Raw genomic sequence first — 23884 nt, forward strand, 5'->3', positions numbered from 1 at the left:
AGAGACAAGACTTGACATATATTTGGGAATTTGTTAGCAAGCTGGTAGCCGCCTCCATTTAATGTTCAAATGTAATCACCCACAGCCTTTACACTTACTACAATTACTGTACCTGCCTATGATAGTCTAGCATATTTACACAGTGCATTCAATCTATGATGTGATACTAACTACTGATTGTGGTGCACAAATATTCAAGGAACTCTTTTTTTATGTAGCACATGATTGCTTTTGTGAAATGCCTTCCTCTCCATCTGGCAAGGCCTGTATTGTGAAATCACTAAAGGCTGTCAGATTGCCACAGGCACTAGATCACTTTCAGAAAATATGATCGTATGATTACAGGCGTAATAGATTTGTGCCTGAGTCATATGTAGGAAAATAAGTTCCTTGATGTTGACAGCCTGTACCCCATTCTATGCTCGACTGACGGCCGCTGAGCAGTTTTTAAATCCTGTTTGTCGTTGAATAGCTTTAGGAAAATATGCAGTCATCAGGAGAGCTAAAGAAACAAATTGAGGCGTAGTCCATTCACTTTGAACAGAGAAGATACCCAAAGACATGGATCGATAATGGCTCTAATCACTTTGTTACTGTGACTCTGACTGCTTAAATCCTTTTCCAAAGGACCAAGGTGAGGAAGGAGCCCAGTGTTTCACACACATTTCCCCACGGGGCAAGCATTCAGAGGCATTATTGGTAATTGCCTCTACATCACTGAAATACATTTAAAGAGAAATCTGTCCAAAAAATACATCAGAATCTGGAATGCAAATTGTGTTTAACAGAGAGCATCCAATCTGAAAATGTGTCCGATCCCACCTCATATGAAATACCTACAGATGTAGGATCTTAATTTCAGCCAGTTTGCTACAGCAGGAAAATAATCCTGCAGCAACAGCAAATGTGAAGTATTATGTGGAGACTGACATTTTATATTGGAAATTACAAATGTTAGAAGCCTTTTTAAACCTTGAATACACTACACGTTTGTATTTCCTGCACTGCAGGAAAATTCTCAGCAACAAAAGATTGATCAAATTAAGATCCTACATATGTGGGCACCAATAATGAATAGTGCCTTCAGAAAGTATTCACACCCCTTGACTTTTTCCACATTTAGTTGTGTTACAGCCTGAATTTAAAATGGATTAAATTGAGATGTTGTGTCACTGGCCTACCCCATAATGTGAAAGTGGAATTTACATATCAAGACGACACTGAATGGCTTACTTAAAGTTTTGACTTAAATCGGCTTGAAAATCTATGACAAGACTTACCGAGAAAGACTTACAGCTGTAATCGCGGCCAAAGGGGATTCTAACATGTATTTACTCAGGGGTGTGAATATTTATGTCAATTAGATATTTCTGTATTTCATTTTTAATACAATCTCATTATGGGGTATCGTGTGTAGAAGGGTGAGAAAAAAATCTATTTAATCCATTTTGAATTCAGTGTGTAACATAACAAAATGGGGCATAAATCAAGGGGTATGACTACTTTCTGAAGGCACTGTATATAAACTCTGGATTGCTGATGCTATGTATTGAGAGGCTTTGAAGCCACCGGTCGGCCATATTGGCACTACCCAGTAGGAACATTCCTCCATAGGAATGAATGAAATTCTACAGTCTTTAATGAAATGTTTCAAGGGCAAAATGACATGTACAGTATTTAAGTATTTGTTGGTTGTAGTGGGGACAGTAACATTAGTAAACTATATATTTTTTCATTTTAAATGTTTATGTTTAGCTCACATGATATAATTTAAAAGTATGCATTAAGTATGCATTAAGGTGTCTGTAATATAATACGTGTGTGGAAAAAACGAATGTAGACATGCATTTTTCTATAGCTTCCCAAAAATGTTTTAAAATGGTGGAGGAGTGCCAAGACTGTGGCACAGTGGCATCAACACAGAGCCCCCTGTAAGTCATCTAGTGTATATTGACAACCAAAACAGTTTTCTGCTAAAAGTTGTCATGGTAATATGTGCAGGATTCCTTTACTGGTCATTAGTCATGCACCCGTGGCCACGTTCAGATGTGCACCTCACTCTGAAACAGTCTGCTTGTAGAGCAGAACCAGACTAAAGCATCTGGATTGCAGGTTGATTAAATTCCCTCTGTACTGATGTTACCTCGTGTCCTCCCCTTTCAACAAATACATTGGAGTGCGCAGACCTTTCGTCAGATATGCATGGCAGGCTTTGAGCGTTAAGGCTTCAGGAACCAAGCATGTTGACTTCAATTAATCATATTAATGCTGTTACTGTAAGTGACATCCTCTCTGTGGTTTACTGCACCATCCCCAGCTGTTGCTCAGTGTCCTCCACAGTACCCATGTTTAGTTGTGTGGTAAACAACACTAGCCTCTGACCCACTGCCAAACTCACTTAGATTGTTTCATAATAGGAAGGTCCAACGGGGGACTCTGTTGACTTTTGTTGCACTCAAAAGTAGAACGAGAATGCCTGCAACTTCTGAGTGGAATGGAGTACTTGTGTCGGACTGTGAGGAAGAATCAAATTTGGGAGGTACCGGTATTGAGGAAAAACGCTGGGGAATAAGCTCAGCTCACCATCATATAAGCCCTGTAGCCTACTCTCCAGGAAGCCAGTGAAGTGTAAGGAACTCAGGACTAATATGCTTATATTTCTGGTTGCAGTCAGGCTATTCCAGTGTACACACACAGGTTCATTGAGACTCTTTATTGTTGGTTATTGTTGTGTTGTGTTAATCACTGATTGTCTAGTATAGCATCCATGATTCGTATTATTGATTGGACAGTCTATTTTGTTTATATGTTTTTTATTGGAAATGACTAGGTGATTTGGTGGTCCTATTTCTGTTGAATTTTTGAGATGCTACTCGTTGAGACAAATGTCAGCTTCAATTGAGAACAAGTGTTTTTTTTGTTTTCTTTTACATAACATTTGGCGAACGAGGATAACTGAAAGTATTTCTACAATATCTCAATATCTTTACTCCGGCGAACCAACAATCCTATGGGACAGATTGAAGTTGTCATTTGAGATGTATATGCTAGCTACTGGACTGGATGTGGTCTGCCCTGAGAGGAAAAGAGCCATTCTTCTCCAGTGTCTCGGCGCAGAGGGCCTGCGCATCTTCCAAACGCTCGGGGAAGCGCACACATATGATACAACTGTTAAACTTTTAGATGGACATTTCGCAAAGAATGTGCTTCTGAAGAGGCTGCATTTTTGGCAGCGCGCACAGCACGTGGGTGAGACAGTGACACAGTGCATCAGTGATCTTAAAGGGCTGGCGCAGTCATGTCAGTTTGGTTATCTCAGAGATGAAATGATCAGAGACCAGTTAATTGAAAGAATCTCAAGATCACTCATGTGGAAGAGGCTTCTTCTTGAAGATGATGATCGGACTTTAATAAAAGCTGCCATAGCTTCCCAAGTGGAATCAGCAGCTCACTGTGCAACTTAGATCTCTGAGGCATAGACACATGCTTCCAATGCTGTTCAAGCTGTGCAGCAGTCTCAGTGCTCAGACTGTAGCTGTCACTCAGACAGTGACATGAGTGCCTCAGTGCAATTGACGAGAACCCAGGTGCCAACTGTGGTTCCTGTGGACACAATTCACATCCCTGACTGCCTCGCTCATGGACAGACATGTAGACAATGTCAGAAAACAAACCATTTTGCAAAGTGGTCAGCTCAAGCCCAGGCACCCGTGCACTAACGCTCACGCCCCATAGACACACCCCCTGCTGTCATTCACACTGTTGGCTCAAACCCGGATGGGTTTTCCACCTGTGCTGTATACCTAGGTGACTCCTGAATTCCTCTCGTGCTAGACACAGGAGTGAAGGTGCCGCTCCTCAACATGGCTACCTACGAGCAGTTCTTGTCCCACCTGCTCCTCCAGCCACCCAGCCTTAGCCTGTATGGATATGGGCACTCTTTATACACTCACCTGTGCAGTATGGCAACAAGTCCCTCACTCAGTTCCCCTTCCACATCACACAGCTGGGCACTAATAGCTTAGCTCTAGACCTGTTCACCAGCCTGGGGTTCTCTCTGTTGGACAACAGTGGCTCAATAATCCTGCACGTCGCCTCCCCATGGCAAGAGCAATGGCCCACCTTCAACGGTGATGCTGCCCTGACAGCATTCACACATAACCCCCTCCTCGACCATACGGTGACTCCAGTCATTCAACTTCTATGCCGTATTCCACTGGGCTTTACGCAAGGAAGTCACTAAGGATCTACAGAAGCAACTGGAGGATGGATTCATAGAGCCGGTGGACGCCTCCCCATGGGTGTCCAACTTGGTCATCACTAAATGGAGGATTGTTGAGTCTGGAGAGCTGCGGGTCTGCTTGGATCTGAGAGCGGCCAACAAGGCCGCCATACTTGATCGGTAACCACTTCCGACCACTGAGGGACAGACCACTCACGTCTACAGGTCGACGGTCTTCACAAAGCTGGACCTTCACAAGGGCTACCTCCAAGTTCCCGTACACCCAGAGAGTAGGAACCTGACAGCCTTCGTCACTTATATCAGGGTGTTCCACTACACAAGGATGCCTTTTGGTCTCAGTTCGGCCCCCAGCTGTTTCCAGAAGATAATATCCACCATCCTTGCCGGGGTCTCTGGAGTGGCTGTCTGACGAACATCTGCAAGCAGCCTTCACAGCGCTCAGTCAACACAACCTCACACTGTTCTGTTCTCCGTACTAGAGATCGACTTTGATAGGTTCCGCGTGTCAGCCCGAGGGCTCTCGCCACTGCAGTCAAGTGTGGAAACCATCCATCATGTCCCAGAACCTACAATTCCTCTCTGCGTCAGCTGTTGAAGAAGGAAGTGTACTGGGCCTGGACACCCGACTGTGGACACTGCTGACCCAAGTCCCTCTGCATGTACCGCTGGTCAGACCGCCTCCAGCAGTATAATTTTAAGCTGCAGGGCAGGGGCAATGTGGTGGCTGATCTCCTTTTGAGTTCAGTTCCCACAACCTCCACCTATGCCCGGGTTGACTCCGAGGAGGACATCATCCAGCTCCTACACTCACCTCTCCAAGACACAGTGTCGATCAAGGAGCTGACCCAAGAATCAGCCAACGACCATCTTCACGACCTTGCAGGAATACGTAGCCAATGTCTGGCTGGCACAGCTCCCGTCGGAACTCCAACCATATGCCAGGTTTGAACATGAGCTGTCATGTTGGAATGACACATGCCTGGCTCGTGGAAACTGCACCGTCATACCAAGCAGCCAAAGAGGATGAATGTTGGCCATGGCTCATGAGGGCCACCGTGGCATTGTGAAGCTGAAGCAGTGCTGTTGGGACCTGGTGTGGTGGCCGGTCATCGATCATGATATCGAAGGGCTAGTACGTGACTGTGCTCCATGTCTTGTCAGTGGAAAGACCACCTCTGCCACCACCACTGCAGCCACTAGCCTGGCCCTCCAGTCCATGGGAACATATCGATGAAGATTTGCGGTGAACTCTACAATGTGCCACATCACCAACGCTTCTTGGTGGTTGCATACAATCAAACCTGAAAAATGGACTGAGAGCTCACCTAACTCAGGATCGCTCCTTCACTGAGTCCTTGTCGCAAACTCTGTTACACTTCAGAGCTGCTCACCATTCCACCACCGGAGTCTCTCCTGCCAAGCTGATGTTAGGATGTGAACTAGATCTGCCCCTACACAGACTCTCTCTCTCTATTGGCAACCTGACAGCCTTGAAAGTCAAAGCAGCAGCGCAAAGCCAACAGCGTAAAAGTCAGGAGCACTACCAGAAAAGAAAAAGAGCAGAGCTTCCTGGAATCCAAGTGAAGCCCGTTCTGCAGGCTGTAAGGGTGCGCTCTCATCCTGCTCACCTTCAAGACTTTATCAACTCCTTTCATGCCTAGTTTAAAAGAGGGAGGGGAAGTTGTGTTGTGCTGTGTTCATCACTGATTGTCTAGTATAGCATCCATGATTCGTATCATCGATTGGACGGTCTATTTTGTTGATATGTTTTTTATCGGAAGTGATTTGGTGGTTTTATTTCTGCTGTATTTTTTAGATGCTACTCATTGAGATAAACATCAGCTTCAACTGAGAACAAGTGTTTTTTTTTTTAAACATAAGTTGTTTAGGTACAGCACCCCATTCACGAAAATGGTTCCCTCCTACAGACAGTGAGTCACGTGGCTGTGGCTTGCTATATAACGCAGGCAGACGGGCATTGTGGCATTCAGTTACTGTTCGATTGAACATTCCAATGGGCAAAACGAGTGACCTAAGCAACTTTGAGCGTGGTATGATCGTTGGTGCCAGACTCGCAGGTTCCAGTACCTCAGAAACGGCCAGCTTCCTGGGCTTTTCACGCACGACAGTGTCCAGGGTTTACAGAGAATGGTGCAACAAACAAAAAACATCCAGTCAGTGGCAGTTCTGGGGGCAAAAACAGCTTGTTGATGAGAAAGGTTGAAGGAGAATGGCAAGAATTGTGCACGCTGACAGGTGGGCCACAAACAGGCAAATAGCTGCGCAGTACAAAAGTGGTTTGCAGAACGTGAGCACGCGATCACCAACACTAGACAATGGAGGAGTGCAAAAACATTGCCTATCAGGATTTGATGTAAGCAGCATGAGTCCATGGCCCCATCCTGCCTGATGTCAAGGGTACATGCTGGTGGTGGGGGTGTAATGGTTTCTGGAATGTTTTCCTGGCACACATTAGGTCCCTTGATACCAATTGAGCAAAGTTTGAATGCCACATCTTGTAGAATCCATGCCCCAAAGAATTCAGGCTGTTGTGGAGGCAAAGGGGGGTACGACCCTGTACTAGATGGGTGTACCTTATAAACTGGCCACTGAGTTATTCTTCCTCACTATCCAAATCACATAGGGATAACAACTATTACAATCTGAGGAAATATTCATACCAAGTCATATACAGTACGAGAATGAAACAGCTTGTCTTTTGCTTTCCATCAAGCGCAGAGTCGCAGGTGCAAACACATTATATTGTAGCCCCACAGAGTAGATTAGAACCCCCAAAGCTCTCACATCCAAATCTGTTCTGGATACTTAACATAACCCATTTCATTCTGATGAAGCGACTATTTTTCCATCACTGTTTGAGGGAATCTCTGAAGGCCTGATAAAGAGTAAAATAATTGTTCTATAGCTGCACTCCTGTTTAACACAATCACAAAAAACAATGAGCATATTCAAAGAGGCCCACGTTAACATTTCATAAAGGCCCACTGTAACCTCCTGGAGGTGACTTGTTCCACCTCACACTCCTCCAAATCCATTATAAATAACTGGCTTGACTGTGGCTCTGTTACATATGTTTACTGTTGAGGTGTACCTGGAGGACTTAGACTGAGGAGCCCTACTGAGATGCTGCATCCTTTCTGAGCAGGATGGATCAGATATGTTTGCTGGAGTGCATAGCATCAGGAGGGATGAAACTACAGGATGAATTCTTATAAAGAGGATGCTCACTTGCAGTCTACGTTGCCTAAAAAACTGGATAATATGGTGTACTGTAGAGTGCCTCAGCTGCATCTACGGAACATATACAGACTACAGTACGGTGGTAGTAAGACGTTAAGCTCTGTATGAAGGGTTGACAACTGGGGCAATCAGATCTTTGATAGAAAAGTAGGCGATTGCTTTTTTCCGTCTCTTAAACCGACACCTCTGTTTCAATAACATCTTAGGGAATATTGTGGTGGGTTGAAGTGAAATGGTATTTGAAATGACTGTTAAGTACATGAAAGCTACCACCCAATTAAACTCAGAGAACCGCAGCATCCTCAAAGTTACAGTTTTTCACTGTAAGATTTAAGTTAAGCAGTGATTTCAATTTTACTCAGACAAATTAGACCACATGGGCACTTAAGGGACTCATTCTAGTTTCCAATGCGTCTTGTCCTGCATTATTAATTCTCAAATGGTAGGGAGTTAGCACTGAGGGTTCTGGGGATCTGTTTTTTTGGGGGGGGGGGGCACTTGCATTATATATGAGCCACATAAACTATGATGCGCCAATAATGTCTTATTTCTGTCACACGTTGTGTAGCTACTATGTCAAATGGGAAGCTAGAGGAGTTTAACTGAGATTGATTAAATTGTGAGCTGGGAAAAAATAAGCAATACTAGTTTGGATTGCAAACTTCAAGACAAAGGTAATACGGCTGCTAAAGAACCTTCCAGATCCTGTGCCGGTGTTGTGAGCAAGTGTGTGGGAGGAGAATAAGTAGATAAGGGGGAAATCAGATTGTCGCTAGCTCTACTTTCTACTTTAAGATTTACTGCCTTTATTCCTGCGTGGTGTATTGCTAATTATCAGATCAGCGTGAGCAGACCTCTGTGTTCCTCCTTCTTTTTGTCTTGAAAGACACAAAACCCATGGGTTTTGACAGAAATGCAATAAATATAGAAGTGGAGGACTCCAAATTACACAAACCATGAATATTGCAGAGCAGCGAGATTTTTTTTTATTTTCGTGTGGACAGGAAATGAGAAGCTGTTGTTTTTTTCCCAGCAGCATCACCCAGCTTGTCTTAGGTTGGTTAGTGTTGTGCATATGACTTAGTATTGAGCAGTAGCACAGGCTGTCAGTGTGACAGGTCTGACAAAGCACAATAGCAGCTCTGACATTGTTTACACACAGAGACTCGGCGAGCAGAGAAGGGAGAAATATCTGGCTTCATCAGCAAGGAGGATTAGTTCATACTCTCGGCCCTTGTTTACAGAAATTGTCACATTCATTTGGCAATGCTGGGACTATGCTGGAGGCTCTGTGTTAGAATACAGTGTTCAGTAAAGGAGTACTACTGTATGAAGGATAACTGACTGTGGAGGGGGACATCTTTAAATAGCACGTCCTTCTGTAGAAACAGTGAAAGTCATTTATTTCCCACTCAACCAGCCTGGTCGTCTGTGAGCTGCTTGGGAATCAACATTCTGTTTCATTCATCCCAGGATTACCCAGGGACACCATCCACCACCCCCAGGGACACCATCCACCATCCCCCAGGATTACCCAGGGACATCATCCCCAGGGACACATCCACCATCCCCCAGGATTACCCAGGGACACCATCCACCATCCCCATTGACATCATCCACCATCCCCCATGATTACCCAGGGACACCATCCACCATCCCCAGGGACATCATCCACCACCCCCAGGATTACCCAGGGACACCATCCACCATCCCCAGGGACATCATCCACCATCCCCCATGATTACCCAGGGACACCATCCACCATCCCCAGGGACATCATCCACCATCCCCCAGGATTACCCAGGGACACCATCCACCATCCCCAGGGACATCATCCACCATCCCCCAGGATTACCCAGGGACACCATCCACCATCCCCAGGGACACTATCCACCATCCCCAGGATTACCCAGGGACACCATCCACCATCCCCAGGGACAGCATCCACCCTCCCCAGGGACACCATCCACCATCCCCAGGATTACCCAGGGATGGTGTCAACTGGAGCGGTTTTCAATTATTCTATTAATTGAACAGAATTACAACTAGTCCCTGCTCAAAGGATTGTACATAACAGGATATGTCTGACACTATTTCAATGCTAATACTTGTCACACTAAGCCCTGCTAATCTCTATATATGAATTTGTGAACACGGGGCAATGTCTTTTTGCCACTGAAGACTGATAGCACAATAGCTTTTTATGAAGAAAACCATAATTTAAATAATAATAGGAAATCCATTCCTATGTCAGTGTGTAAAATAAATCCCATGTTATTGGGTACATGTACACCATAGTCTGTAGTGTAAGACCAAAAACAAGATGGAGTTGAAGGTATAGGCTGCTATACAATAGGGACTGTATAATATTACACTTGATAAAATTATTTGAAAATGATGAACGCATGTTAAATTATGTTGCATGTATTGGCCCTCCGTAACAAATACATTTTCCTGGAAATAGAAGCACCATGCCATATGATTATAAGGAGTCACTGAACCGCAGAATCACTTAAGTATCATGGAGCAGAGCTGCATCCTGAGGTTAAAGCTCAATGGGCCGAGCAAGGGAGTCGTAACAGATTCCCCTACCATACAGGAACTGTCCCGACTTATTATATCAGCATTGAATATGAAAGTGTGATATAATTACTGTGATCAGAAAGCATGCTGATGCAACCGACCACACATCCAGACAACAGTCCAGATTATAAAGCCTCAGAGGACATCACAGAAGACTGTTCTTTATGACCAAATGTTCCCTACTTCTGGCTGATCTCATCTGATTCTTCTCATTGATCCACACATTCATCCATCGGGCCATGAAAATGAGAATTGTACAATAAATCTAATTTCATACCACTCTTCATCCTGACCTATTTTGCATTCATTCACTTCTGCTGAGTTGGTGGAATGTGACAGGAATATTAATATCAAACCAGGGGGTCTTACATTTCTTTGTGAGAGAACAGAGTAGGGGACAATAAACCTCCATTCTCCAAATAGATTTATTAGTTAGTGTTTGTGTGGTGGTTGTGGTGGTGCAGTGGTATTTACTGGGAACAACAGCCTACCTTTTGGTACTATTGCAGAAGCATAACAGTCATATTTGGAGCATGCGTTCTCTGACATCTGTGCATGTAATCACAAGCACATGCACATGGTTTAACAATCCCCTGTAATGTCTTTCCACTAATGATCCAGGAAAACCAATTAAGGGCCGCGATTTTGTTTGAAATGTCAAGATACCCCAGATGCATTTTTGGCCTATTCATCTGATAAGAGCATCTCCCTGCAAATCACACTATGCCAGGTATCACTGTGATACGGGTAGAACTAACCACAGTTTGCGTTTAACATTCGAAGACCGGCCTGTGGAAAGATTACACACATACTGTAATCTGTAGAGAATTACCAAAGCATCTTCTGGGAATTAGGTAAATGTAAAATATAATCCTCTCAAGCAATTTGTTCTTACATGAAAATGTAGCTTGGTTTATATACGTAAGGACAGAGTGTTGTACAATTTGAAATTTACCCAGGGGATAACCATACTGTAAACTGGGAGAAAGAGTAATTCTATAGACATACTCAATCGGATGCCAAGTTCTGAGGTCGAAACAGTACTCCCCAGAATCATCTAGAGAACAGTCTTTAATATTTTCAAAAACTGAGGCCCTTTTATTTTAACTTATATGCTAAATTGATCATTTCCCATATCTCACAGAATAAACTAGTGAATATAATTTATAAATTGCACATAAATTTGTTGATATTATGTTAATTTATTGTAACGATTCATTAGATGATTTAAACAGATGCCTTGGATTGTTACCATGCTGGGGTGTTTATGTTTGAAGTAAGCTATGACCTACTGGCAGAGGTTTACAAGATTTTGGCTGAAATATCGCTGATGCCTGCTTGAATCATTCTCTAGAGTCTTCCAAGGGCACCAGGGCCAGAAAAATGTTAAACCTACTCCTCAAGTTAAGAGGAGAAGACAGTATTCTCTGTATGTGCCAAATCTGACACACGCATACACACAAGTATAGCAAAATACGGATTTATACTCAATCTAACCATAACTAAGAATCTAAATTGTCCTTGGGATGCAATTTGTAAAATCCCTTCTACCCCTTTATATAGAGACCTCTACAGGGCTCTTAACCCTGCCCCCTGGCCCTGCACCAGATTGATGGCTATTGATTGGCTAGCAATTTAGCCATTAGCTTTAACTTGACCTTTAATGCCAAAGGTTGGTCAAAGCTAATAAAAAAATCAATTAACCAATCAAACTGCAACTACAAGCAATTTCAGAGGAAAACAAATCCTAGTTTCACTTCAAATAAAGATTGGGCTGACAACCACCTTGCCCCTCTGAGATACCTATTGGGACTCATTAGGAACTATAGTGGATTATCAACACAACATCTACCCAAAATGGCTGCTTGGCCTCAGTAATCATTACTGGTCAGAGGTTGTTTGTCTTCCAGTTTACACCAAGCATTCCGTATGACATAAAACACTTAGCACTTTGTAAGTCATCAGGAAAACATATTTTCTGCTATGTAATTATCTTCAAATGAGAGGGACTGCTTTGAAACAGATTTCAAGTATCTAAACAAAGTAATTTCAGTGGCATCCTTTCAAAAAGTAGTACTTTTAAAGTACACCACTGCATTAATCCAAAGTTCTGACATGTACAGTAAAAAAGCCTGAACAAGTAGTAGATGCCCCTTGGAAAATTGTGTTGTTGTTACATTGTGGTTAAGCTTGACTTTACCTTTGCTACAACTACAATACATACCAAAAGTATGTGGACACCTGCTTGTCGAACATCTCATTCCAAAATCATGGGCATTAAAATGGAGTTTGTCCCCCCTTTGCTGTTATAACATCCTCCACTCTTCTGGGAAGGCTTTCCACTAGATGTTGGAACATTGCTTTGGGGACTTGCTTCCATTCAGCCACAAGAGCTGATGTTGGGCGATTAGACCTGGCTCGCAGTCTGCGTTTCAATTCATCCAAAAGGTGTTCAATGGGGTTGAGGTCAGGGCTCTGTGCAGGCCAGTCAAGTTCTTTCACACCGATCTCGACAAACCATTTCTGTATGGACCTCGCTTTGTGCACGGGGGCATTGTTATACTGAAACAGGAAAGGGGCTTCCCCAAACTGTTACCACGAAGCACAGAATCGTTTAGAAAGTCATTGTATGCTGTAGCATTAAGATTTCCCTTCACTGGTACTAAGGGGTCGAGCCCGAACCATGAAAAACAGCCGCAGACCATTATTCCTCCTCCACCAAACTTTACAGTTGCCACTATGCATTGGGGCAGGTAGCGTTCTCCTGGCATCCGCCAGATGTTGAAGCGTGATTCATCACTCTAGAGAACGCGTTTCCACAGCTCCAGAGTCCAATGGCGGTGAGCTTTACACCACTCTAGCCGACGCTTGGCATTGCGCATGGTGATCTTAGACTTGGGTGCAGCTGCTTGGCCATGGAAACTCATTTCACGAAGCTCCGGACGAACAGTTAATGTGCTAGCCCTACTTCCAGAGGCAGTTTGGAACTCGGTAGTGACTGTTGCTACATGCTTCAGCACTCGGCAGTCCCATTCTGTGACCTTGTGTGGCCTACCACTTCAAGGCTGAACCGTTGTTGCTCCTAGACATTTCCACTTCACAATAACAGCACTTACAGTTGACCGGGGCAGAAATTTGACGAACTGACTTGTTGAAAAGAAGTCACTAAGCTCTTCAGTAAGGCCATTCTACTGCCTATGTTTGTCTATAGAGATTGCATGGCTGTGTGCTCGATTTTATACACCTGCTAGCAACGGATGTGGCTATCCACTCATTTGAAGGGGTGTCCACATACTTCTGTATATATAGTGTATCTGTCACTCTATACCATAATACCCCCACCAGCATCACTGTTCCCTGATAAAATGGCTCATTGTGTCCAGTGCTGACTCATCCTGACTTTGAGAGTGTCCTTTCAGGAGCTTGTTACAGCTGGAGCTGCTGCTTTATTGCTTGTCTTCATTTCAGGCTCAGTCGTCACTGCAGTTAGCGAGAGATGAGGAGGAAGACATCTGCTAAAATGTGACAATCTAAACAAGACCTTTTACTAGACCAATTGAAAAATAATTACATTCCGTGATGAATACACAGAATGTACCTCACTTGGTTATTTAGAAATTGATTTCCCATTTAGTGAGAGACTGAGGCCAGGGTCCTATTTTTTGGACGGGTTAGTTCAGAGAGGTGGATAGTATAGGCTTCCTACAGTGTGTAGGCTATGTACAGTATGTATTTGGTAAAGATATCTATAATTGATTTGAGCTTGAAGGCAGTTTTTTGTGTCCTTAAATGAGGTCAGCAGGATCTGACAGGCCTTTAAGTCTTTCCTTCTTTAGGAAGAGCCAATATCCCAGTAAATGAAAATCCACTGTCTGTTTTCTCTCTGACAGAAACGGAAGCAGGAGCTACTGAGAGGCAGAATAACTATGCCTTTATTGAATATGTACATTTCCCAATTGTAGGCATAGATGCCTTTGTTCTGATCAGCAGGGTTTGTTTGGATGAAGCATACCAATTATATACAAATAGATTCATCATTATTATACACCATATTTCACATTTCCATTATTCACAGCAAGCTTTAAGCCTTTTTAAAGTTTTTAACGTTGGCTTAAAGATTTCCTGATCAGGATAATCGACATCTGGTTACAGACAGTGCCAATCTATCTACCTGAGACAAAGTGTGTCAGTGAAGTGAGGCTTCTTCTGTTAAGCGTGATTGATGGTCAGAATGTAACAGTGTGAGAGAAGAAGAGAGAAGTCACACTATGGCCTGTTGTCGTACCGCAGCCCTCTTAGTAAGAGGTTTGGCAGACGAGGAGAGAAAAAAAGGAACAGACTGCCTTTCTAACATTTGGCTGTCTCAGTCCAAGTAGAAGAAGCACAGTGACGGATAATTACTTGACAAAATCTGTCCTTTGGCCAAACGTAGCCCAGCATTGAAGGATTATTTATCTTTTTACTTCATAGGAGGGACTTGTGGGTGGAAAGAAGGTGAAAATCTGTAGGATGGAAAAGGGAAAATGAAAAAGGAGTTGCTTTGATACAGTGAAGGACACTAGGAGACGTGGAGATAAAGTCAGACAGGAAGAATTGTCCTTAGCTGACCCTATAGGACTTATCAGTGTGAGCCAGGGGATGGGGTGGCTGAGAGACAGCGATAAAACGGGATATCTGTTGTTAAGCCCATTGTGGAAAATCCAAGGACATGTTGTTAGAAAACAAAATTACAACTTCATGCACCAGCCAAGGACTGCACTTGTCACACCACTGTAATGTTACAAAGGATAACTAAAGCTGTAGATTTGAAGACGGACTTGAAAATATGGCTGCCAGATGCAGATAATTAGAATAGATAACATGCATGAGGGTAGAATTATGAATTATCACCCTCCAAGTGTTTACTGTTGTAATTGCTTTCTGAATAATGACAGATAAGGTCATTTGAGGGCACCCACAGTCAGTCTTCCATTGTTTCCTTGTAACCTTCTCTCCTTGGATGGATGAATAGCTGGAGGTGACAACCCTGGAACCCCATTCTAAATACAAATAGATGGCAACCCTGAGTAGAGAATTCTGTTTTCATAAATGAGTGGCTCTGTGCAGACAAATGAGAGCAATATGGTTACCTATGTAGCGTTGCATGGAACCTCCTCTGTTGCCGGACTTGTAACATGTTATGTAGGTTGTTTAAAAATGTTGAGTCAAGTGAGAAAACCGAAGACTTACGACCTTGGCAATACCTCTGAAGTTTTTTTGTTTGTTTCTAGCAGTAAAAATTGTTTTCTAAGCTAGTCTTTAACGCGGGTGTACATTCTCATGGAGTCTGGTGATTTATCATAAGGGGTGATTCGCTACAGTTTATGGGTATAAAGCCACCAAAGTGAATCACCTCTGTTCTCTTTTAAAGCTTCATCAGGAAAGAAGAAGAATCAGGGATAATAGATTCCAAGCTCTTGTCAAAATATAATAGATTTTTTCATAATGTTCCTCTTTACACTTTGTTCTTCTTCAGCTACAATAATGCAATGAAACATTCATGATGGGATACACAGCCATAGTCATTCTATCTGGAACTTATTTTTTCCCCTGCTGTTTGTGTTTCTTTCTTCAGTTGTGTCTCATAATCAGATCAGTGTTCACATCTCACCAAAGCTGCCAGGTGGAAAAGGAGTAGATATGTCAATTAAATTATGAATGTCTCATTGCTTGTCTTTGGGAGTACTGTCTTCTTTTCTAAGAATATTGAGTGGCCAGATGACCAACCTCAAACAATGTGTTCAATCAACCAGGGAAAGTTCCCATAGCTTTGAGCATCAACTTAGTTTAGCCTCAGTTACACTGTTTTAACCAGAGATGTTATCTTGTGTTTCCAGGCCTCTAGGTGTTTCTCTCTAATGCCAGTGGGCGTCGTCCTACTCCCAGAGCTGTGACTGACTGCCAGAGGGACGGGATGCCTATACCCATGTGATATCTGCCATGGAGACCAGAGCTTGATATCTGGTGAGTAGCCTAGGTTGTTTTCAACCCTCCCCACACCTTGTTTACCACTGCGAATTGACTTAAGCAGTTGCAGTCTGTTGTTCCCCTACCCGGGGCAACTTTTCATAGTGCGGAAGCGATCTCTCTCGTTAGGGAGGGAGTGCATCATCACATACCTTCAGAGGCAGGATTATGGAGATCACTGGTAGTTGGGAACCAGCTGTTCCAGCTACAAAAAAAACACCACAACAACAACAACAACAACAAACTGTTCCATCATCAAGGCCACCGGTGCATGACCAATTATTCAAATGACCTGTTCTTCTACTTTGACGAAGCCCAAAACAGACCAGGGCTTTCTTTTCGCTAATAAACCCCACATAAAGGAGAGATGTAAAGGCAGTTAATCACTGTCTAAATAATATGTAATGTGAGTCTATTAATTAAAGCCGTAGTACACCAGAGGATCCAGTTTAATCATCTCTGCTGTGTCTTCAGAGTGCAACCAGCCAGAGATCAGAGTGTGCTTCAAAGAGCTGTGCAATACGTACCTGTTTCTCCCATAACATCTGTTTTCTGACTGGAGTCGGGACAAGCAGACATGTAGCCTGAAAATATCACTTCACAGTAACTATTGCTTAAAGTAAATGATGATCCAGTAGGTCTATGTGATGCCAGTAGTGTTTTCTGAGCTGAGGGCATTGGTTTTGTAAGGGAAGGGAGAGCTAGCTGGTGGCCATTCCCACAGGGGGCTGGTGGGGATGGTGGATTATGCTGTCTACTCTGTGACCCCTTGTGGTCAGAACTCCTGTGGTTTCTGTGGTCAGAGGGGACGCACAATGCTTCTAACAAAGAAATATGGTGTCTCCCACTTGTCCTCCCCTGCTTAAAAGGGAATGAGAGGGCAATGCTAATTAGCCAGCTTGTGTTACTGAGCTGAGCTTAGTGCACACACCCCGCCCTGCACATCCACCCATCCCGCCACACACACACACACACACACACACACACACACACACACACACACACACACACACACACACACACACACACACACACACACACACACACACACACACACACACACACACCTCTTCTGATAACAAGCAATGTCTGCAATAGTCATGCTTTATGGATGCCTCTGCATATTTCCTTGCACCATAAGAATTTCTGATGGGTTGGTGTCATAAAAAATAATGCTTCCATGTTTAATTAGGCAGTGTCAAGATATGTATATTTTACTGAAATACCCTTCAATCTAAAAAAATAAAAAATAAAAACATTTATTGAATGTCTGTATGAAGCCATTCTGGTCAATTCATATTCGTTTAACATCTTTGATCCAGCTGTTCTTTTGTCTGCGGTTGAATAGTTGTCAGGGTTGATGCAGGTGATACCAACATGCATAACAAGTAGAGGACTACTCCTAGTTCATCTCTATTCACATTCATCTGAGCCGACAAAGTGCTCTGTAAACAGGTAGTAAATATGAGTGTTTACTCAAGAATCCGAGCAAAGCAGGACTAAGACGGAGGTTAAGTTGCGGTATCACCCCTCAAACATTCCCAATCCAAATGAAGAAGAAAGGAAAAGACTCAGCGACATTACATTACCCAGCGCTCTCCTCCTTTTCCTCCTCCCATCTCATGTGTGGTCAGATCTCTCCCCTCAAAGTAATCTGAACCTTTCCCTCTCTGGTTCCTGGAATACCAAGTATGGGAGGCTGAGCGAGGCAGAGTAATAAGCTGTAGAGGGGAGGCTCAAGGCGTACTCAGGGGTGTTCAGTTCTGCCATGATGCCAAGACACTCTCTGAATCACAAATTGCACCATAATCCATTTACAGTGCACTTCTTTTGACCAGGGCCCTTAGGGCTCTAGTCAAAGGTATGCACTATATAGGGAATATTCTGCCATTTGGGACGCATCCACTTTCTCTGCTAGGCTCAATCCCTGTTATTTGTCCACTAATCATCCACCAAATTAAACCATATGACCAGCCGTATCACACTGAATCTCAGCATCTGAGTCATTTGGTGAACATTCCTAGTAGTGAAGTGATGAGACATAACTTTTTTTTATTGGATAAAATATGCATCTATCTTAGTCAAGCTTTCAGGTAACCTCAAATCATAACACCAAACCAGACACAATGGCTGTGTGGCAGTGACACGGGGAGCTCAGCGGGTTATATGTTTGACCTCTTGCTGTTTCCTCTTACTCAGTCACAACTGCTTAATATCTGGTCATGTGCACAGATGCACTCTCCGCTGGTGAACACATGCACAATGTAATGGACTCACTGAAGCAGCCTAATCTGATCCACCACTCACTCATTTAGATGTCCGTTGGCTTTTTCAGATGCATTGTTGACTGTTCGTTTATTGTTTATTGTGTGGTTGTTGTCTTCGTCCTAGTCCTCTGAGGTTTCTGTAACTCATTCTTCCCATCAGACATCAACATGAACAGAGACCGTTCTCTTCTGAAGTCCCTGATCAAAGATATGGAAACATGTAATAGTCAGTTCTAATAGATATCTCTGTGACCTCGTTGTTCTATCGAACAGCAACCACAGTAATAGAACTCCACCACTCTGTGGGACAGATTTTAAATATTTACTTTCAAAGTTTCATCATACTACATGCATGAATATTCATGTAAATTATTATGAATAATGTTTTTAGATCTAATGGATATCGTTTCAGTGGTATAAAAGAGTCAACTGGCTAATATAACCAGAACTTTGCACTACTATCAAGGAACTGTGGTGAAACATTGCCTTATTGCATTGATGTATTAGATGAAAAAGACAACCAAAATGCATTTATGCATCAATTCCCTTTCAGTTTCAGTGTATCCGTCAACAGAGGTTGCTTTCCCAACAAGATTTGTTATGTGTTCCTCAGTCAAGTTAATGGCACCTGTGGTATGCCAGCTGTGCATAAGAATGTATTTCACTATCCTCACTCTCACTATTGAAAAGCAGCTATTACTTCTAAAAAATGTTGAATGGCCTGTTCAGTGTATTGGTGCTATGATCAGTGAGAGGGCCAATATCTCATCCAGGCAGTATTGGTGTCCATCTGTGCAACGGAGTAAACAAGACCATGGAAGGAGGAGCCCAGCCTACTGCTCTCATTTTATGAAGCACTTAGAAGGAGTGGGAGAGCACCATGAGACTGCAGGCAGATGAGCAACAGGTTGTGAGCCTCCTCTCCTTCCATTGTCTGCTCTACCATATGGGAGACAGACAAAGTGTCCTCAAAGACGCCTGGCAGCACTCCTCCCAGCCTTCATCTGCCTTCATGCCTGGCCATGGAGCAGAGCTCGCACCACTTGAGATTAAAGTCACGTCCAAGCTGTTACTGTAATTTGCATTGGCTCATGGGTAGGGGGGAGTAAGGAGGAGGAGAGGCACATGAAGCAGGCCTGATATAAGTGGCCCTGGCAGCACAATGAGCTCGCCTGGCTTTAGCTTTCTGGATGAGTTGCAGGAGCAGGGCTGTATTAAAGTGTAATAATGGCACTGAGCAGGTTGCTTTGCTGTTAAAGATTAAGCCTGGTGCAGGGTGGTAAATTGCATAAACACAGGGTGGGAGATTTGAAACCAAAGAAATTAGAGTTTAATTCAGGGTTTATTAGACAGAGTCTGTAAATCTGTCCCATGCAAAATAATGAATGTGCAGTCTGAACGTTGTGAACATAAAACAGTGCTGCAGCAACATCTTTGGCCAGAACTCAAGTTAAAGGCTTACATTTGTATTGACTTGTTTTCACTGATTATAAACTTTAGGTGCATCAGAAGCAATATTTTCTGTTACCGTAAATTCCGGACTATAAGCCGCAACTTTTTTCACACGCTTTGAACTTCGCGGCTTAAACAATGACGCGGCTAATATATGGATTTTTCCCGCTTTCAAATTTGTGGGTCCTGACAGCGTGGAGCATTGTCAAAAAAATCCACTATCATCAACGGGTTTCCAAAGGCTGGACTGCTGCGTGTTGAAGAGGGCTCAGCGGGGGATTTGCCTCCGGATGAAAGTGACGAGAGCAACAATGAAAACGATCCAATATCGGATGAAGCAATTCTGAGGCTATTCAACTCCGACACCGAAGGAGATGACTTCAGTGGTTTTAGTGCACAGGAGGAGGAAGATAGTGACCAATGACTTTCTTGGTACGCTACTGTTTACTGCTAATTTTTTATTTTTTGTTACAAGCCGTGTTTCGTTAAAGCCTATTTATTTTTGTTACAAGCCGTGTTTCGTTAAAGCCTGTGTAAAGTTCATTTGTTTCAATGTACCGGTAGGCACCTGCGGCTTATAGACATGTGCGGCTTATTTATGTTAAAAAAAATAATATATATGTATTCAGTGGGTGTGGCTTATATTCAGGTGCGCTTAATAGTCCGGAAATTACGGTACTCTAAATCTAAATGTGGTTGTCTTACCAGTATTACCACAACAGAGCTTAAAGGGAATGCACTTATTGCAGGCATATTACCCAAGAAGCCATTTAAAATAGAAATATTAGACCTTAAGCATAACTATTTCTTTAAAACCTGTTGGGGCTACAGGTTAGCAATGAACCCCGAGTCGGGATTGCTAACAAGGCTGGAAATTCAAAACATCAAAAATCTAATAATTTCAATTTCTCAAACAATCAACTATTTTACACAATTTAAAAGATAAACATCTCCTTAATCTAACCACATTGTTCGATTTTCAAAGAGGCTTTACGGCAAAAGCATAAAGTTAGATTATGTTAGGACAGTACATAGCCACAAAAGTACAATCATCCATTTTCAATTCAAGGTCAGGCGTCACCAAAAGCAGAAACCAGCTAGAATTATGCACTAACCTTTGTCAATCTCCATCAGATGACACTCCTAGGACATTATGTTATACAATACATGCATTTTTTGTTCCATGAAGTTCATATTTATATCCAAAAACAGCATTTTACAGTAGCGTGAAATTCAGATTTTTTTCTTCTCTGAAATGCTTCCGGTGAACATAACAAAATTACTATTCGAAAACATTGGTAAATTATAATATTGTCATTCAAAGAATAATATATTATCATCTCGTAATTGCTACCGAATGGCCAGATCTCAAAATAACTTTACTGGGAAATCACATTTTGCAATAAACGGGGTGCTATGCTAAGAACAATAAGCTATGCTATACAGTTAGCATCATCTAATATCGATAATAACATTGTAAATATCCCCTTACCTTTGATTATCTCCATCAGAAGGCAGGCATCCCAGGTCCGGAAGGCATCCCAGGTCCGGAACAAATGTGGTTTCTTTTGACAAAGTTCATAATTTATGTCCAAATAACACCAAGTACTTAGCGTTCATTATGCTCCCACAAAACGTGGTGGGGGGAGTGTAAAATCACGCCGAAAAGCTAAAAAAAACCTAGTAAATAATCTATTTACGTTCGTTCAAACATGTCAAATGTTGTTTAGCATTAATCTTTTGGTCCATTTTTAACGTTAAACATCAGTAATATTTTCACACAACCTATCCTATGTCTAGATAAACAATGATGACAAACTCACGCTTCTCAGATTTATGCGCAGGCGCAAAAAAATGAAGTGATGACATGTCAACTTCCTTGGATTCTAATTTGCTCTCTGTTTATCATAGACGCTTCAAACAACTTTATAAACATCGTTGACATCTAGTGGAAGCCGTAGGTGTTGCGAAATGAATCCTTTCTCACTATGGTATCTATAAAACAATGACACTAAATAGTACAGTCACAAAATTCACATTTTTTTAAAATCTATTTTTCACAGGTTTTTGCCTGCAATATGAGTTTTGTTATACTTACAGACACCATTCAAACTGTTTTAGAAAATTCAGAGTGTTTTCTATCCGAATGTGTTAATAATATGCATATCCTAGCTTCTGAGTTGGTGTAGGAGGCAGTTAAAAATGGGCACATATTTTTTTCAAAATGTCTCAATACTGCCCCCGAGCCCCAACAGGTTTTAATATGCCATAGCGTAGCTCTCTCAGACCATACATCATAACCAAGAGTCATTGTTCATGACGCTGAAATTACTGAAACTTAATAGTCACACTATTAAATCAGCACCAATATTAGCTTGTGGACCATAATCCTTTAAATCTCGATTTCATGTCTCCAAATTATTAATTAACCAGTAACAGAAAATGAGAAGTAATTTCAGATACCCCACACCCCCTCCAGAGATGTTGTGTAAAAGCTATTTGTAGCAGCAGGGCCAAAGTCCCCTGTCGCTCCCTCAGGTATCTCTTTTACTCATCCCCCCTTTTCCTCATATAAGGGACATATACTGTATGTTTACCTAATGGTCATATGTTCCCTGCATCAAACTCATGTTCCTTACATTTACCCTCTACTCTCCAATCCACCACCACCACCTATACCGCCCCCCACCACCACCTATACCGCCCCCCCACCACCACCTATACCGCCCCCCCACCACCACCTATACCGCCCCCCCACCACCACCTATACCGCCCCCCCACCACCACCTATACTGCCCTCCACCACCACCCCCCACTACCCTCCACCACCACCCCCCACTACCCTCCACCACCACCTATACCGCCCCCCACCACCACCTATACCGCCCCCCACAACCACCTATACCGCCCCCCACCACCACCTATACCGCCCCCCACCAATACCACCCCCCACCCCCCACCAATACCACCCCCCACACCAATACCACCCCCCACCCCCCACCAATACCACCCCCCACCTATACCACCCCCACCTATACCACCCCCACCTATACCGCCATCCACCACCACCTATACCCCCCCACCACCACCTATACCACCACCACCTATAACGCCCCCACCTATACCACCCCCCACCACCACCTATACCGCCCCCCACCACCACCAACTATACCGCCCCCCACCACCACCTATACTGCCCTCCACCACCCCCCACTACCCTCCACCCCCCCCATACCACCCCCCACCACCACCTATACCACCCCCACCACCACCTATACCGCCCCCCACCAATACCACCCCCCACCCCCCACCAATACCAACCCCCACACCAATACCACCCCCCACCCCCCACCAATACCACCCCCCACCTATACCACCCCCCACCTATACCACCCCCACCTATACCGCCATCCACCACCACCTATACCCCCCCACCACCACCTATACCACCACCACCTATACCACCCCCCACCACCACCTATACCGCCCCCCACCACCACCAACTATACCGCCCCCCACCACCACCTATACTGCCCTCCACCACCCCCCACTACCCTCCACCCCGCCATACCACCCCCCACCACCACCTATACCACCCCCACCACCACCTATACTGCCCTCCACCACCACCCCCCACTACCCTCCACCCCCCCATACCACCCCCCACCACCACCTATACCACCCCCACCATCACCTATACCGCCCCCCACCAATACCACCTATACCGCCCCCCACCAATACCACCTATACCGCCCCCCACCAATACCACCCCCACCTATACCGCCATCCACCACCACCTATACCCCCCCACCACCACCTATACCGCCCCCACCACCACCACCTATACCGCCCCCCCCACCACCCCCCACTACCCATACCACCCATACCGCCCCCCACCACCACCTATACCGCCCCCCACCACCACCACCCCCCACCACCCCCACTACCCTCCTCCCCCCCCACTACCCCCCACCACCACCTATACCGCCCCCCACCACCAATTATACCGCCCCCCACCACCACCTATACCGCCCCCCACCACCACCTATACCCCCACCACCACCTATACCGC

At 43.9% G+C, this 23884-nt stretch overlaps 1 protein-coding gene across 1 annotated transcript in view; it reads left to right on the forward strand.

Annotated features, from left to right (window-relative positions):
• Positions 1–23884, forward strand: part of LOC106581158 (leucine-rich repeat and fibronectin type III domain-containing protein 1) — a 146802-nt gene that overhangs the window by 86054 nt on the left and 36864 nt on the right. The window contains exon 3 of the mRNA XM_014163026.3: positions 15964–16090. The gene's annotated coding sequence lies outside the window, so the exon portion shown is untranslated. The remainder of the gene's footprint in view (positions 1–15963; positions 16091–23884) is intronic.

Source organism: Salmo salar, chromosome 20 (genome assembly GCF_965601325.2).
Source record: "Salmo salar chromosome 20, fSalSal1, whole genome shotgun sequence".
NCBI lineage: Eukaryota > Metazoa > Chordata > Actinopteri > Salmoniformes > Salmonidae > Salmo > Salmo salar.